General features: G+C 35.3%; 1 protein-coding gene across 3 annotated transcripts in view; it reads right to left on the bottom strand.

Moving 5' to 3' along the window:
* Window positions 1–19,923, bottom strand: part of BRINP3 (BMP/retinoic acid inducible neural specific 3) — a 411,767-nt gene that overhangs the window by 191,010 nt on the left and 200,834 nt on the right. The window lies entirely within an intron of this gene.

The raw sequence follows: 19,923 nt of genomic DNA, 5'->3' as shown, positions 1-19,923 counted from the left end.
CTGGTACCTAGAAAGGTATTTGAGGTATTGAAGGCTGTAAATACTGACTAGTAAATGGTGAAAAACTAGCTTTCGTGGGACGATTTCTCTGGATTTTTTGACTTTCATATAGTTTAGCTTACCTAAAATCCCTGTGGCACAAAAGCAAATTAAGAATTGAAAATATGTAATATGAACTTAAGTGTGGTGCATGATACAAAGTTGTATTTACTCAGAAATCTTTACTGTAGATCAGCATGACTAATGGAAACATAACCAAGCATATTACTAAACACTAGCCATTTTTTAAAGGTTTTAATATTTTAGTAATCTTTATACCCAACGTGGGGCTCAAATTTACAATATCAAGATCAAGAGTCACATGCTCTACTAACTGAGACAGACAGGTGCCCTTAGCCGTGTTTAAAGTGCAGACAAAACATACACAGTAATACTTTGGATTGCATGTAACTTGTTATGTGAGTGTCACGCAAGATGAGCAAACATTTCTATCATTTTTAACTTGATATATGAGTGATGTCTTGGAATACAGGAGTAAGTGATGCCAAACAGCACATGATCACAATGGGGTCAATGGTTCTGCGTTCTCTCTCTCTCTCTCTTTCTCGTTTGCTCACTGAGGGATTGTGGTTGATAGTCTCCCATACTCGAATGATATTCAGTCTCAGGCCATGGTGTTTGGCAGAAATCAGTGACTTTTCAGAACATTAGAAGGTGTCCACAACAGGCACTAGTGTATTTTTTGTCCCTTCAAAGCACCTATGGATAGTCCTTTGCTTTTCCAGAAAAGAGTAAGCTTAGGAATGCTTTGCTTCATTCTAGATCAGGCTGCCTGCAGACATAGACCCTTTCCTCTGTCTTCTGCCCTTTTGCCAGCTGCATTAAATACAGTATATGTCAAGAGTTTATTAATACTGTACTGCAGTCAACATCTGTTGGTGATAGTGAAAGTTGTCCTACACAATAATCCTCCTCTCTCTTGTCTCCCTCACACTATCCACGAAGGATTTCAAAGGTAAGTTCAAGTTAGTTTGTTTATTTTTCTTTATAAATAAATTTCTTTATATTTCTTTACTTTGTATTTTCTGTATTATTTTGTATTATGTTACAATATTATAATCATTTTATATGAATTTTTGGGGGTTGTGGGATGAATCATCTGTTTTCCATTATTTCTTATGGGGAAATTCACTTTGATCTACAAGTGCTTTGATTTAAAATCATGTTTCCAGAATGAATTATGGTCGCAAATGAAGGTTTTACTATATACAAATATAGTTATGTAAATATATGTATTAAATTCAGAGGTTCCTGACATGTGGCATTATATACAAATATTATGTGTTAATAAGCTCTATGGAAATCACTAACCTCAATGGAAGATTTAAGTAATGCCAATGGATTTTCAAAGGTGAAATTTAAGGTATAATATAATTAAGTTGCAATTTTCAATGTTTAAATGTTTATAAGAATATCAATGTTATTTAAGCTTAACTTTAAGAACTTGCTATCTACAGATTTCCATATTCTTGGATATTCATCGAACACACAATTGTCAGAATTGATGCTTACTCTTATTCTTTCAGTAACCCACTGTTTAGGGGGCATTATGCCGGCTTAGAAAGTTACAACCCAGTTTTAGAAAATACCAAATAAATAAAATAATATTAATTTTTAAATGACACATCCTCGGAGACTATTCAATCCTAAGTAACAGCTTATATTTATCCACAAGAGATCAGGTCAACTGATATCAGAAATAAAGTATTAACAGTGTTATTTCTGAAAGGTCACATTCTCAGTTTGTATTTGGATCCTCACAGGCAGAGTAGAAATAAGCAGCCTAACTACAGCAGCTTAAAAAAAAAAACTCTCAAAAATATGAATGAGTAGGTCCAATTATGAACAGCATTAGGTCATGTGCATGATAAATGGCTTTCAGGTGAGAACATCTGGAGGAGAAAAGTGAATATATATGTAAATTACTAAACAAGCAAATAAAAAGTCCCCACTGACTACTTACCCCCAGAAAAAGAGGATTAACTAGTGTGGAAATTTGAGGGAATGTATCTCAGAAAGACCAGTGAATCGTAGAAAAAAAAAAATCACCTATGTGCCAAGTTTGGGAGAGAATACCAAAACAAACAACATCCTGTACATGGATGTAGAAAAAACAGTTCTGTGGTAGTCTGAGAACTCATAATGAGGGTGTATCACAGATGCAAGTGCTATGGTCTTAATGTTTGTTCCCCTCAGAATGTATATGTGAAATCTTAGCCCCCAAAGATGAAGGGATTAAGAGGTGGTGCTTTGGGGAGGTGTTTAGATCAGAGCCCACATCAATGGAATTAGTGCCTTTATAAAAGAAGTTCCAAGAGAGCTCCCTTGCCCCTTCCGCCACATGAAAATACAAGACTATGCAATACTGAAAAGGGCTCTAACCTAACCATGATGGTACTTTGACCTTGGACTTCCAGGTTCCAGAAGAGTGAACAATAAATTTCTGCTGTTTTTAAGCCACCCAGTCTATGGTGTTTTATTGCAGCCTAAATAGACTAATACAGCAAGAGGCAGGTCTTATGAAATAAGGTTAAAAACAAAATGACAGAGATCTTGGTAAATGTAAATTAAAAGAAAACAAAGTTAACAATCTTGATATCAGATATTGTAGAATTCGGACCAAATATTAATAAGTGAGAAAAAGAAAAACACTGCATAGTGAGTACTAAAGACTGAAACTTGTCAAGTTGTTTTAATGACAACACTTTTAATAAAGCAGAAAATACCAGAGATATAGGTTAAAATAGTACAAGAAATGCAAATTCAAAATATATTGATATAGCACTTTGCAATTACGGAATTTGCCCAAAACCGGAAGTTTGACAACCTTGCCAAAGATGTTGGCAAACTGGAAGGAAACATGCCCTCTGATATATTGCTGATGGTAATGCAAAACGATGTAACCAGAGAGAAATCTGGCAATAGTTAGCAATGATTGACTCAGCAATTCTACTTTTAAAATCTATCCCAAAAAACACTGGTTAAGATATGCAAAACGTTTCTTACTGTGGCTTTATTTGAAATATTTGTAGCAACCCAGAGACCTCATCAGTAAGAATAAATTATGTTGCATCTACAAAGTAGAATACACTGCAGCCACAAGAAAGAAGTGAGGGGGCGCCTGGGTGACTCAGTTGCTTCAGCCTCTGACTTGATTTGGGCTCCATTCATGATCTCCCGGTTTATGGGTTGTCTGGCATTGGGCTCTGCACTGACAGTGTGGGAGCCTGCTTGGGATTCTCTGTCTCCCTCTTTCTCTGATCCTTCCCTGTACACATGCTCTCTGTCTCTCATTCTCTCTCTCTCTCAAAAATAAATAGACATTAAAAACAGAAAAGAAAAAAAAAGTGAAAATGACTTAAAACATTTATTTACATAAGTAAGTTTTATGAGTTTAATATTATGACTAAAACAAAATTGTGGATGATTTGGCAGCTCTCAAGTGATTTTATTTAGAAAATACACCGAAATATCCAAGTTTAGCCTCCTTGCATTTACAGTGTTTTCTACAGATTCCTGTAGATGGAAAGAAGGGTAACTATCTATTCTTTGAAATAATATCTAATTTTTCTTCAACTCACTGATACATTAAATTTAAAATGTTGGTTCAATTGATTTATTAGAAATTAGTTTTGCCTTCTGGAGATTCAAGAAAGCCTTTTAAATACGTAAGGAGAGTCATCCTCACGGTCTCTTTTTGTATAGTAGTGACTTTTCTTATTACTGGAGCTGTCCAACATGAATTGAAAAAGTATACATCATTGAGCAGAGGAGATAATTAGACCACTAGAATGGACTCTTTCACTGAATTATGAGGTACTGGAAGGAAGAAAAATATAGAATTAATTGTTATAGTTTCAATGTAACTATGCCAACTGCTAGTGCCAAACAGATTTGAGCTTTAATACTGGCTTATATTTAGTAACTGAATGACCTTGAATTGTATAACTTGACTCAATTTCCTCTCATGGAACTTGCGTATAGTATTCCTTCTACTAAGAGGAGCTATAGGCATGAAACAGATAACATCCATAAAAGGTTTAGAATACGACTAGACTGCAGTAAGAATTTGAAAGTTGTTGGCAAGGTATTATTCTCTTTTATTCACCCAATTTCTTAAACTTAAAATAAAATAACTCATTCCATATCTGCACATGTCTAGTAATTTTAGCTGCATTGTCATATTTGTGATGGACAGAAGCCTCTATTTCTACTTCTTTTACATATCCATGAACCCTGGTCCTACAATCTGTATCCACACGTAGAAAGTAAATATCTCTCAAAATAGTCCTTTAAATACTGTATCCCTCTATATGTCTTCACTCTTCTGATGACAACTCCTTAGAAGGAATTTTATTAATTCCTTCGTAGGCCCTCAGTTGAGTCATATCTCATGCAAAAAGAGAGGAGTAGCATAAACTTATTTTAAAAGCAAATTAAAATACTTGATTTAAAAATATTTTGCAGACAGGTGCCTGGGTGGCTCTGTTGGTTAGGTGTCCAACTGTTGATTTCAGCTCAGGTCATGATCCCGTGGTTTGTGGGTTCCAGCCCAGTGTCAGGTTCCTGACAGCTCAGAGCGTGCTTGGGATTCTGTCTCTCTCCCTCTCTCTCTGCCCCTCCCTTGCTTGCACACACACTCTCTCTCTCCCTCTCTCTCTCAAAATAAATAAATAAACTTAAAAAAAAGAATATTTTGCAGATGTTAGAGTGCCTCATGATAATTTAGAAAATGACACGTAACAAAAACTAAGGATTACTATTTCAGAGTGGTCCTACGTTACAATATGAATGATAACAAATCCTAATATAAGTTCAAGCAATCAAAGATGTGCATAGAAAAACGATGGCCCATAATCATCATCATGAGTAACAGTAGTTTCCATTCATTATCTACTGGAGATTAAAAGAAAATATTTCCTTTGTTTTCCAAAGTGTCTACATTTGCTTGTAAGGTACAGGTCAATGTGTTTTCCTCCTTCTATCCTGAGAGTAAATATATATTATAGTGCACAGAGACAATCAAAGGAAAAATATTGTAAATATTAATATACTTTTATTACTAGTTTTAGTTCAATCTTTGTTGTTATTAATTTGAAGGAATTATGATATAATATGAGAAAGGAAAACATGAGTTTTGGAGTCAGCTGTATAGGAAGGTAAATCCTGACAGCCCACAGGCCCCTAACTTGATGACTATGGGTCTTTGGTAAAGTTATACATGCCCTTAGCCTTCTCATTTCTAAAAGACAGGCAATAGCTTACTCTCACCTGTTTGAAAAGACTAAGCAATATAATTCCTCCATAGACCCTGGCAGAACACATCTAAGGTGTATAATAAATGTTGGTTTTAGCATTTCATAGATATTGTATTTCACCACAGGAACCTGGACTTAGTCAAAACTGGTTTCTACTGGATCTTATAATCAAGATATATGGAATTATTAGAGATAGCAGTTGGTTATTCTTTCTAACAATTGGATAAAGGGAATCCATTCAGAAGCTGCCCATAGTTCTTGTCTACAGTTGAACATTAATCCACGCATGCAGAAGCTTTCCCTGCAGTGAAGCATGAGAGGCAGTTTAAATTACCCTAATTGTTCTCTCATGAATACCTTGTTTTAAACCCTTAGTTAACAACAGACAACATTGCGATGTAAGCTGAGTAGTTTATGCTAAATTTCAAGTGTTATAAATCAGGGATTGTTAAATATCTAAGATATTTTAACAAAGCTACTCAATCTACATTGAAAATAGGCCTATTTCTTTCCTCTAAGAGATCTGGTCTTTTTAGGTTATATATAACTACTATGTTTTGAGGATGTTTATGGTCTTCACGTTCTTTGAAACTTTCACAGTCAGTCTTAAGGAAGAATGCATTTTGGATTTTAATTGTAACTTTTTTCTTAAGTGTTTGATTATAAAAGTTCATCCAAATTCTACATAAATAACACAATATTCAGATTTGAAAACTGAGATATTATTCAATCAACTAAAATTTGTGTTCGTATGCTTTTTATTCATATTTTTTTAAGCCAGCTGTAGCTCATAAGCATGACATGAGTACCAAAGGGCATCCACACATTTTGTAAAAACTAAATGTGATTCTGAAAATGATTCAACATTCTGAGTTTGTTAGAAAGTGAAAAGGATTAATGACTGTGGATATAAAAAGATGTGATCATTTCACACAGAAATCATGCAGCTGTGTCTTTTACAACTAAAATACTGTGGTCATTTATGGACATTAAGAACACATATTGAAAACTGCTTTTAGGGAGAATGCAAAACAGAAGACAATAAAACAATAACAAAAAACAATCATGACCTTAATGTCATCCTATGATTGGCTCGTAAGAGGTGATGAGGTACATTTGATATGCAATGGACCTCACAATAATGTATTTTTCTGTCCTGATTTTCAAATCATCTATGTTATGTCCATGAAGAAGAGAAATTTTAAAGAACTTTTGCCCTATTATATTTTCCTTGGATTTTCTCAATCTGCATTCTCATATATATATATATATATATATATATATACATATATATGTGTATATATATACACATATATGTGTATATATATATATATATATATATGGTTACTGAAGATAAAGGTAATGCTTTCAAAAAGTCAGAACAAGTCAGAAAACAATGGATAATAGAATGAATAGAAGCATCCTAAGGATAAATAAATAATGATGATGCAGTTGATTGCATTATCTTTGTAATTATTTTCTGCACTATCATGGATGCAAACACGCATACATGGATCAATGGTCCATTGTAAAGAAGAACTATAAACAGTTCATGGGTGATTCCCTTTAAACTGGAATTGGAAAGGATAACACTCTGGTCAGTAGAATACATAAGAGCCAGTAGGTCATGATCTAGTACAAGTTTTTGAGAAGCATTGCAAAGTTACACAAACTCTTTAGCTTTTTGTATTTGCCAGGAGGACAGCGTGTTCCAAAGAGAACTTTCTTCACCTTGATTCTTGGAATGAGGAGACAACCAGAGCAGAATCATGGAGGATCCACAATCAAAGCATATTAGGGAGACACAGCTATTATAGTTAAAGTCCACTGAGGGTTGTTCGTTTGTTTATTTTGTGTTTTATTTCTTTAATGTGATGACAATAACTCTTATATGTTGACTGTGTTTTATGTTATCATTGTTCTGCTTTTGGATTAGTGTACCAACCTATAACATATAACATTCTGTTCAGACAAACACATACACACACACGCACACACACACACTTTAAATTTATGGCAGATATCTGCCTGTTCATTCAATTTCCTTACACTGGAAGATCTGATTGTAAATGTCTGTTTTGCTTTTTGTCAGGTTTACTTATAAATAACTGCTATAATTTCTCTTAGGAATAATCAGTGCAAACACAGCTTAATGTAATTGTAGGTTTTACTTTTGATGTAACATTTTAACTGAAAAACATTATCCTACTTTTTGGTAATGAGAGATTACATTATTTCTTGTGCTAAAATATGATAATATTTTGCTCACTACCAATGAGCATTCTTTCTTAGTTTAACATGTTAAAAGGTAAACGTCCTCATGATATCTTTCTACTAATGTAGTGTTCTTGAAAAAAAAACAAACAGTGGTTCGGAAACAAATAGATATTAAAAAACATCAATCTGAGAAAACTAGGCTTCTGACAAGAAGCAGAGCCAAATATATAAAAGAAGTAAAAACAGACTTGTTGGCTTAACACCAATTGGCATCTACAAGATATTACGGAAAGGAAATAACTGGTCTTATAGAGCCTCAACAAAGAAACATAATGTGTTTTGCAAAACACTCCAAATGAGAGCAACTGACTTTATGATTATTAACAGTTATCCCCCACAACCTCTGAGAAAATTCTAAGCAAAATTACCCAGATAATTATATTCTCTATAGAACAATGACATGAAAGAAGAACTAGAAATAAATAGTTCCCATGTCAGATGAAACTGAATCGACCCTGAGTGAAATGCAATGAAGTCCCCTCTATGTTGGAGTTGTTTACAAACTATGTTATAATGAACATTTTTGTTACATATATAGTTATAGACTCCTGTTATTATTTTGGTAACATTAATTTTCAGAAGTGAGACTTCTGGAAGAGTTAAGAACACTCTAAATTTATATAGATACTCTAAACAGTGCTGTTCAAACTTAATGTGCATATAAATCACCCACAGATCTTGTTAACATGTAGATTCTGATTCATTAATCTGAGATGGAATCTGAGACTCTGTAGTTCAAACTCCAAGGTGGTGCTGGCTGTTGAACCATGAACCACACTTGAGTAATGAGGCTCTAAACCACAGTAAACTTATTACCAGTTTAAACGTCTGTATTTATTAGTCACCTGTGTGTTCCTTTAAGGAAGGTCTTGGGTCTTTGCATTGTTCTAGGTAACTCAGTATGTGTTTGTCAAACAGTGGACATTTATCTACCTTACCAAAGTGCTATGAAGAGGAAAAAAAAACAAACAATATAATTTATAAAATTCCAAAACTTAACATTTATCTTTTGACTTAGTTGCCAGTAAGGTCATTATTAAGATCAATCGGCATAGCAATTTTAATCCCATTTTCTTTTGTGTTATATATATGATTATTTATATAAATGGCTTCAAAGCATTTCAATAGATAACTGTCTTATAAACCAATAAAACTTAATTAACAATATTGCTTTAATTTTCACTTTTAAAACATTTAATTTATCAGAGAAATATTAGAGATACAAGGTGAAAGAGAGAGATGAGAGACTGAGACAGAGAGAAATGGATATAACTAATCTTAAGTAGCATGACTATATACTTATTTCTAAAAAACAGTATGGCAGGTTTTTTTTAAATATTTTTTTTTCCTTTTCAATACCATTAGCTTAATGATTCCCTGGGATACAAGTTTCAGAAAAGATTGCTTTTCCTTTCAGTTTTTTTCTTAAAGCAGACTATGAATTCTAATAGAGGAAATAGTTCCATGCATTTTCAGTGAGTATTTCTTTTTGTTCAAGAAATAAATTACATATATTTTTTATCAGATTTGCTCCTTTAATTATGTTATAGTTAAACTAAAATAAAATAATTTATATTTCCTAAGATGAGGCCAAATGAAAATGAGAAACACAGTCACTAATCAATTTTGAAAGAGGGTTGTATATGATGTAGAGTTAAAACTATCTGTGGACACTTTATACAGAATGTAATTTACACAGAGAAGAGTGAGAATTGAGTATTTCTGAAATTAAACAAGGATATTTGGAATCTTACCCTCATAAGGATGCAAGGAAATTTTTAAAAATTGAATTGCTGTTCTACCTATAGTGTATGTTACTGCCTGACTCTGCTCTGTTCTTCTTGAAAGAAATACACATGCAAGCAACATATGGTAACACTTTTCAAGCTAGAGCTTTGCAACCATAACAACTTATATACTAAGTGGTTATTGAGGTAGTATTCATTATTATAATTTTTTTAACATTTATTTATTTTTGAGAGATGGAGAGAGACAGAGCATGAGTGGGGGAGGGGCAGAGAGAGAGGGAGACACAGAACCCGAAGCAGGCTCCAGGATCCGAGCTGTCAGCACAGAGCCCGACACGTGGCTCAAACTCACGAACTGTGAGATCATGACCTGAGCCGAAGTCGGATGCTTAACCAACTGAGCCACCAAGGAGCCCCAGTAGTATTCATTATAATGAATAACTATGCTAGTAAGTTAATGCTACTGTGGACGTTCAATCATGTGTTTTTCCATTGTAATAACAAAGCAAATATTTTCTTTATATAAAAAAAATTACATATCTGATAAAATGCTTAAGTTGAATAATGGGGTAATGACAAGATATGTTCTCATAAGAAGAACTTGCAGGAGAAAAAAATTAATAAAAACCACACACATTAAAAAAATATAACTATTTCCACTAAAAATTTAATCATGGCTTTTAAAACTCTGTGCATTCAAAGCCAGTAGTCAAACATGACTCGTTTTTATGTTACTGAGAGTGAAAAATATTTTCCAAAGTTGCAAATGAACAAATCTTAATAGATTATCTAGTTGCTTCTAGAATGAATTTCAGTTTGAGTTTTTAAAACTATCTCTATCAAATAAAGAGTACTTTTTCCTGCACTCCTCTTCCTGGGAAGGTATTTTTCCCAAACAATCCTCATTGTCCCTGCATTCCTGATTCTGCCAGAAGTGCAGTGAGTGAGTTAACAGAGAGGCTGGTGTAGGAAAGCAACTTATGTGAGTAACCCCACCTCTTCCTCTTTCTCTACAGGTTGTGCTTGTCAGGAGAGAGCACAAGCTTTGTTCTCCTCTTCAGTGTGTTAGGCTTTAGAGAGCCTGGGTTGATAGGGAACCACACATATGCTCTTGAGACTATATGTGGCTCAGGGCTGTAACAATGACTCTTACACAAATCTGCATAATACTGGAGATGGGGATCAGGTCCCATTTAAAATTACCATAGGGGTACAAGGGTGGCTCAGTAGGTTGAGTGTCAGACTCTTGATTTTCGCTCAGGTCATGATCTCACAGTTCATGGGATCAAGCCCCACATCGGGCTCTGCACTGACAGCACAGAAGCTGCTTGGGATTCTCTCTCTCCCTCTCTCTCTGTCCCTCTCCCACTAGTGCACTTGTGTGTGCTCTCTCTCTCTCTCTAATAAATAAACATTAAAAAATAAAATTACTATAAACATTTTGTTACAAGGTTTTATAAAATTTTAAGTGCAATTTTTGGGCTCCATCTTGCATAGTCTTTTGTCTTTTTCATTTGGTGCAGAACCTAGGTTTGTTGCTTCATAGTGGGCACCCTCCCTCTCTTGTCAACCCAGTAGGTTTAAGATCTTTTTTCCTTTTTTTCCTATTCTCATTTGTTGTTGTTCTATATTCAGTACACAGATACACTTTTATTTCAGTGTTTGTCATATATTGTATTATAATGAAATATATTATAAAAGCAGTCATGAAATATATTCCATAGCTAGAAATCAATATATCCCAGTAGTGCAATCTTTTTCAAGATTGATTCTTCAAATTGAGTAGCTTAGTTTAGATATTTAACCAGTGATGGAGTTTAGATATCATTATCCAAATAAAAGCAAGCTGAATTACTCTATTGATAAATAGTCTGGAAGCTATAAGATGAAATAAATGTGGAAAATGATATAGATTGAAGAAGGTTTTTTTTATAATTTATTTTTCCCTATAGGGAGATAATTCAATCACTGGCTTTATCTGTCATAAAATATCCCATTAAAGGCTTCAAATATGCTATCCAAAGTTTTATGTCTAAGTCAATAATATGATGTACTAAATAACTCAGGGAAAAAAGACATTTTTCATTTATTTGTTTTTCATCACCGTAGTACTGACAGTGAATATTTTATACTCAACTCGTTTTCAAAATGTTTAAATTTAGTTGAAGATCTAGTTACTTAAGAAGCAAAAACAACTGTTTTTTCATTTAAAATGTTTACTTATATACATAACATCCTCAGTGTGCTATTATTAGGGTTGTTACTTACTCAGTTAAGAGAGAGAATTAACTCCAATTAAACACCACAAATCTCATTTTTTAATGGAAAAACACAATTTCATGTTCAACTAGGTAAAACATGTAAAACTAAACTACACTTACAGCAACAAAAAAGGCTTAGTGTAATTACAACAGCAATATTTAAAGAATCGTCTGAAATCAAGCTGGTGTACTTGTTAATTGTAAATAGTTTATATCCTTAAGCTACGTAAATAATTTCATGCATTTTAGCTAAATTATTAACATCATCCAGCAGAGATTCCTGAAAGAAAACATAAGTAATATTTACAGGAAAAAAAAAGAAAATTCCAATAGAAAATATAAGGAACACTAAATCTAATAGTCAGAGGTTAGAAGGCTAGTGAGTATGGCAATTCTATTTCTTCCCCTTCTTCACCCCCCAGCCCCACCTTACTCCACTCTGCCTTTAAGAAAATGCTTGAATAAGACTTAAATAACTAAAGAAAAGCAATTTTAAGAGACTATATTATCATCATTGAATAATCAACCTGAAGAAAAGATTTAATCCCACAAAGGATTTTTGAACCATGTTCATAAAAACAAATAAAAACATACGCAACAAAAAACCAATCTGAAGGCCCAAATGTGGCATTCACAATGTCAAAGCAATGAAAACAATTAAAAAGTCACCTTTTTAATTTCTGTCTCTGCCTTTCCCCTGTTACTTTCTTCTTTTCTTATTTGGAGAATATATTTTATATTCTGAAATTCTTCTCCACAATGAAGCCTGATAGGAGTATAAGACTACTGAACTTAAAAAAAAAATTAATGTTTAAGTATTATTGAGAGACATAGAACATGAGCGTGGGAGGGGCAGAGAGAGGGGGAGACACATAATCTGAAGCAGGCTCCAGGCTCTGAGCTGTTAGCACAGAGCCTGAAATGGGGCTGTAACTCACAAACCATGAGATATGACCTGAGCTGATGCCGGATGTTTAACTGACTGAGCCACGCAGGTGCTCCCAAACCACTGAACTTTTTAAAGGAAGTTAGACAGGGTGACAGGATGGCTCAGTCAGTTAAGCGTCCAACTCTTGATCATGGCTCAGGTCATAATCTCATGGTTTGTGAGTTAGAGCCCCACATGGGGTTCTGCATTGACAGTCTAGAGCCTGCTTGGGACTCTCTCTCTCTCCACCTTTCTCTCTGTCCTTTCGCCATTCATGCTCTTTGTCTCTCTTTCAAAGTAAGTAAACTTAAAAAAATAAAAATAAATAAAATAAGTTAGAGTAATGATTTTCACTTTTACTTCAGATTTTATTGTATTAATAATCATTGACCTCACTAACCTATATAGATGCAGATAAGTTTTTATAATTATTGGGATATTTTATAATTATTTCTATCTGCACTGCTGTAATAACAATAACATGAGTGCATTGTATGTTTACATCATACCATATATTGTGCCAAGAGTATTTTCCTACATAGACATTAATCTTCCCATGACCCTACGACATAGATATTACTCTCCCACTTTCTCCTAAAAACAACCTAAAATCAGAGAAGTTACTTAGCATTTTTTAACAATTTCACAATTAGTTCAAAAAAGATGGGGGAGTTAATTTTCAATACCAGCTTTGTCTGATCTCTTCATCGTATTATTTAGTGTATTGATTTATGGAGGACAGAGATAATGAGTTTTCATGGCTGACCTTTCTTGTCTCCCTGAACCATCTACATCTTCCACCTGTAATTCCTTAAGACCACCTGACACTTATATTTCCTCAATGTGCCCAGGAATTTCCTTTACCAACTTCTCCATGCCTTGCTCACCTGCTCTTGCTTGCATCCTGATTCTCTCCAATTCTGAATCTTTGTTTAACCGACTGTTTTGGTTCTTTGTGTTTTCTTTTCACTCACCTTTCTTCTTGAATTAGATCTCGGTTACTTTCTGTGTGTATCATATTGTTGACATCTATTTGGTGAACTTGAAAACCACAGCCTCTAAGCAAAGTGCAATCTCACATATTAATTTAACAAATATTTCATAAGTAGAAAGGGGGAGGGGCAAAGTTGGTGGAGCAGCATGGAAATTTTCTGTTTCTTTCATTCTTGAAATGCAGCTATGTCAGTATCAAACCATTTTGCACACCCAGAAAATTGATCTGAGCACCGATCAACAATCTGCATAACTTAAGGCACATAATTTGGCAGGTATGTGGCACAGAGAGGTACAATGGGGAAGAGAGAAGCTGCAGGGGCATGGAGAGTTGTTTTTGTTTGCAGAGACAGGACAGAGATGGAGCGGGGGAGAGTACAAGAAAAGCACTTGCCTCAAAAGCAGCTGGAGCAAAAGAGTAGAAACACTCTCAGGAACTGAACAAGCAAGGGAGAAAGGAGAAGTTTTGTTGCCTTTAGGACTCTATAAACAGGGGAGCGCAGAGTTGGAAACTCCGCAGCTGGATACCTGGCGGTGCTCTGGTAGGAAGAACAGATCCCCAGGAGCAGACAGCAAGGTCCAAGGGGTCCTCAGGCCATACGGGGAAAGATGGTTCCCCGGCCAGGAAGACATTTGGTAGAGGCCGTGCAGTGTACACACAGGAAAAGATCCCAGCGGACCCCAGATTACAGCCACACTTGCTGGTGGAACAAAGATGCTAAGGTATGAAGAAGCCTGGCACCAGATGTGTGTTGTGATTTACCATAGTCCTTGAACCGCTGCTGCTACATGATCGTGTGAAATTTTTCTGGGACATTGGGCATCTACAGTGGTGCAGTCACATGACTGTTCTCAGGGTGGCCGACAACTGGCCCCGACTCCACAAGACCCTTCTCCAGAAGGTAGGAGCAGGTTCAAGCTACAGGACCTTCAGAAGTGAAGGGTTTGGAAACACAGCCCCATCTCAGATAAAATTTGGGAGGTAGGTACCACTTGGCAGGCTGACAGCTTGGTCCCAGGCAGTGGAGATGCAGGTAGTGGATGGAAGCTTGAGATAAAGGAGAGGTGCTTGATTGCCATTTGGTGAGAGCACAGATTTGATGCTAGAGACTGGGAAGATGGAGGATGTCATTTTCACCTCCCCTGCCCATGCGCATAGGCACATAAGCATGCCACACCAATCCACCCCAGTAAGCTAAGCAGTAATACCTAGTGGAGTATAGAATCATTAAACCAAGTCTTGTCCACCTACATCAAACATGCCCTAGAGGCACCACAAGTTTCCCCCCTGCTTAGTGCTTAGTGTACATACTATAAGTACGTACTTCATAGTTTGATTTCTAGGGGAAACTGCATGTAATTTTGTTAGGATTTTATTCTGTCCGATGGTCCATCTAATTTTATTTTTCTTATTCTTGGATACAAAAAAAGACTTTTTTTCTGTTTTTATAAAAAAGAGTTTATTTTTCTACTATATTTTACTACTTTTTGTAAATTGTTTAGTCTATTTTACTTTATTCATTTCATTTTATTCTATTTTATTGTATGACTTTTTTTAAATCTTTAAACATATCTTACTTTTTCTTCATTTTTTTCTTTTCTTTTATTTCCCTTTCTTCTCTCTTCTATCAAGCTTCTTTCAACAACCAGAAGAAAACACACCTTGGATCTAGCTTTATTTATTTGATTTTTTGTGTGTTCTTTTAAATTTTTTTTTAATTTTATTTTTAATTCTATGAACTCTTTTCTTTCTCCAAAATGATGAAATGAAGGAATTCACCCCAAAAGAATGAACAGAAAGAAATGACAGACAGGGACTTAATCAACACAGATATAAACAAGATATCTGAAACAGAATTTAGAGTCGCAATAATAAGAATACTATCTGGGGTTGGAAAAAATCATAGAATCCCTCTCTGTAGAGATAAAAGTAAAATCTAGTCAGGATGAAGTTAAAAATTCAATAACTGAGATGGAATCTCAAATAGATGCCACAGAAGCAAGGGTAAATGAAGCAGAGCAGCGAATCAGTGATAGAGAAGACAAACTTATGGCAAATAATGAAGCAGAAAAAAAGAGGGAAACTAAGGCAAAAGAGCACGATATAAGAATTAGAGAAACTCAGTGACTCATTAAAAAGGAACACCATCCGAATCATAGGGGCCCCAAAAGAGGTAGAGAGGGTAAAAAGAGTAGAAGGTTTATGTGAGCAAATCATAGTGGAAGACTTTCCTAACCTGGGCAAAGACACAGACATCAAAATCCAGGAAGCACAGAGAACTCCCATTAGATTCAACAAAAACTGATCATCAACAAGGCATATCATAGTCAAATTCACAAAATATACAGACAAGGAAAGAATTATGAAAGCAGCAAGGAAATAAAAAAGGCCTTAACCTATAAGGGAAGACACATCAGTTTCACAGCAGACCTATCCACAGAAGCTTAACATGTCAAAAAAGAGTGGCAGGATGTAGTCAATGTGCTGAGCTGGAAAAAATTTGCAGCCAAGAATTCTTTATCTAGCAAAGCTGTCATTCAAAATAGAAGAAATAAAGAATTTACCAGACAAACAAAAACTACAAGCATTTGTGACTTCTAAACCAGTTTTGCAAGAAATTTTAAGGGGACTCTCTGAGGGGAGAAAATATAAAATAAAACAAAAAAGACCAAAAGCAACAAAGACTAGAAAGGACCAGAGAACACCACCAGAAACTTCAACTCTACAGGCAACACAATGGCAATAAGTTAATACCTTTCATTATCCACTCTTAATGGATATTAAGAGCATTGGACTAAATGCTCCAATCAAAAGACATAGGGTAACAAAATGGATGAGAAAACAAGTTCCATCTATATGCTGTTTACAAGATACTCATTTTAGAGCTAAAGATACCAGCAGATTGAAAGTTAGGGGATGGAGAACCATCTATCATACTAATGGTTGCCAAGGAAAGCTGGAGAAAGCCATACTCATATCAGACAATCTAGATTTTAAAATAAAGACTGTAACAAGAGATGAAGAAGGGCATTGTATCATAATTAAGGAGTCTATCCACCAAGAAGGTCTAACAATTGTAACCATTTATGCCGCAAATGTGATGGATCCAAATACATCAATCAGTTAATCACAAACATAAAGAACTCATTGACAATAATACCACAATGATGGGGGACTTCAACACCCCACTTGCAGCAATGTAAGCAGGAAATCAACAAGGAAATAATGGCTCTGAATGATTCACTGGACTGGATGAGCTTAACGGATATATCCAGAACATTTCATCCTAAAGCAGCAGACCTTCTTGAGTGCACATGGAACATTCTCCAGAATAGAGCACATACTCGGACACAAATCAGCCCTCAACAAGTACAAAAAGATCGAGATCATACCTTGCATATTTTCACACCACAACACTATGAAAGTCAAAATCAACCACAAGAAAAAATTTGGAAAGACAACAGATACTTGGAGACTAAATAACATCCTAGTAGAGAATGAATGGGTTAACCAAGAAGTTAAGGAGGAAATTAAAAAGTACATGGAAGCCAATGAAAATGATAACACCACAGTCCAAAGCCAAAATCTATGGGATGCAACAAAGACGGTCATAGGAGGGATTTATATAACAATTCAGGCCTTCCTAAAGAAGGAAGAAAGGTCTCAGGTACACAATAATGTTACACCTTAAAGAGCTGGAAAAAGAACAGCAAATAAAACCCCAAACCAGAAGAAGATTGGAAAAAAAAAGATTAGAGTGGAAATCAATGCTATGGAAAACAAAAACAAAAACAAAAACAAAAACAAAAACAAAACAAAACAAACAAACAAAAGCAGTAGAAAAGATCAATGAAACCAGGAGCTGGTTCTCTGAAAGAATTAACAAAATTGATAAATCCCCTAGCCAGTTTGATACCCCAAAAAAGGGAAGGACCCAAATAAATAAAATCAAGGATGAAAGAGGAGAGATCATAACCAACACTGCAGAAATAAAACAAAAATAAGAGAATATTAGGAGCAATTATATGCCTATAAATTGGGCAATCTGGAAGAGCTGGACAGATTCCTAGAAACATATAAACTACCAAAACTGAAACAAGAAGAAATAGAAAATTTGATCAGACCCATAACCAATAAAGAAAATGAATTAGTAATCAAAAACCTCCCAGGGGCACCTGAGTGGCTCAGTTGGTTAAGTTTCCAACTTCAGTTAGCAGTCTGTGAGTTCAAGCCCCGCATTGGGGTCTTTGCTGACACCTCAGCACCTGGAGCCTACTTCAGATTCTGTGTCTCCCTCTCTCTCTGCCCCTACCCTGCTTGTGATCTAGCTCTCTCTGTCTCTCAAAAATGAATAAATATAAGAAAAAAATCCCAAAAAACAAGAGTCCAGGGCCGGGTGGCTTTCCAGGGGGATTCTACCAAACGTTTAAAGAAGAGTTAACACCTATTCTCTTGAAGCTGTTCCAAAAAATAGAAATGGAATAAAAACTTCTAAACTCTTTCTATGAAGCTAGCATTACCTTGATTCCAAAATCAGACAGAGAACCCCCCACTAAAAAGGAGGAGTATGGACTAACTTCCCTGATGAACATGCATGCGAAAATTCTCAACAAGGTACTAGCCAACTTGTTCCAACAATGCATTAAAATAATTATTCACCATGATCAAGTGGGATTCATTCCTGGGCTGCAGGGCTGGTTTGATATCTACAAATCAATCAATGTGATACATCACATTAATAAAAGAAAGGGCAAAAATCACATCATACTCTCAATAGATGTAGAGAAAGCATTTGACAAAATATAGCATCCTTTCTTGATAAAAACCCTCAAGAAAGTAGGGATAGAAGGATCATACCTCAAGATCATAACAGCCATGTAGGAGAGACCCATTGCTAATATCATCCTCCATGGGGTAAAACTGAGAGCTTTCCCACTAAGGTCAGGAACATGACAAGGATGTCCACTTTCACCACTGGTATTCAACATAGTATTGGAAGTCCTAGACTCAGAAATCAGATAACAGAAAGGAATGAAAGCATCCAAATCAGCCAGGAGGAAGTCAAATTTTCACTCTTCACAGACCACATGATACTCTATATGGAAAACCCAAAAGATTCCACCAAAAAACTGCCAGGACTGATCCATGAATTCAGCAAAGTAATAGGATACAAAATCAATGCACAGAAATCAGTTGCATTTCTATGCACCAAGAATGAAGCAACAGAAAGAGAAATCAAGGAATGGATCCTATTTACAATTGCACCAAAACCATAAAATACCTAGGAATAAACCTAACCAAAGAGGTGAAATTTTTATACACTGAAAACTATAGAAAGCTTATGAAAGAAACTGAAGAAGACACAAAGAAATGAAAAAATATTCCATGCTCATGGATTGGAAGAACAAATATTGCTAAAACATCATTACTATACAAAGTGATCTACAAATTTATGCAATCCTTATCAAAATAACACCAGCATTCTTCACAGAGCTAGAACAAACAATCCTAAAACTTGTATGGAACCAGAAAAGACCCTGAATAGCCAAAGCAGTCCTGGAAAAGAAAAACAAAGCTGGAGGTATCACAGTCTCAGACTTTAGCCTGTATTACGTAGCTGTAGTCATCAAGACAGTGTGGTACTGGCACAAAAACACTTAGATCGATGGAATAGAATAGAGAACCCAGAAATGAACCCACAAACGTATGGCGAACTAATCTTTAACAAAGCAGGAAAGAATATCCAATGGAATAAAGGCAGTCTCTTCAGCAAATGATGTTGAGAAAACTGGACAGTAACATGCAGAAGAATGAACCTGGACCATTTTCTTATACCATACACAAAAATAAACTCAAAGTGGATGAAAGACCTAAATGTAAGATAGGAAGCCATCAAAATCCTCAAGGAGAAATCAGGCAAAACCCTCTTGACCTCGGCTAAAGCAATTTCTTACTCAACACGTCTCCGGAAGCAAGGGAATAAAAAGCAATAATGAACTATTATTGGGACCTCATCAAGATAAAAAGCTTCTGCACAGTGATGGAAACAATCAGCAAAACTAAAAGGCAACCAACAGAATGGGAGAAGATATTTGCAAATGACATATCAAATAAAGGGTCAGTATCCAAAATCTATAAAGAACTTACGAAACTCAACACCCAAAAAACAAATAATCCAATGAAGAAATGGGCAAAAGATATGAATAGACACTTTTCAAAAGAAACATCCAAATGGCTAACAGACACATGAAAAAAATGCTGAACATCACTATCAGGGAAGTACAAATAAAAATTACAATGAGATACCACCTCACACCAGTCAGAATGGCTAACTTTAACAACCCAGGCAACAACATATGTTGGTGATGATGCAGAGAAAGGGGGACTCTTTTGCACT

This window comes from Prionailurus viverrinus, chromosome F1 (genome assembly GCF_022837055.1).
Source record: "Prionailurus viverrinus isolate Anna chromosome F1, UM_Priviv_1.0, whole genome shotgun sequence".
NCBI lineage: Eukaryota > Metazoa > Chordata > Mammalia > Carnivora > Felidae > Prionailurus > Prionailurus viverrinus.
This window is presented reverse-complemented; position numbering and strand designations above follow the sequence as displayed.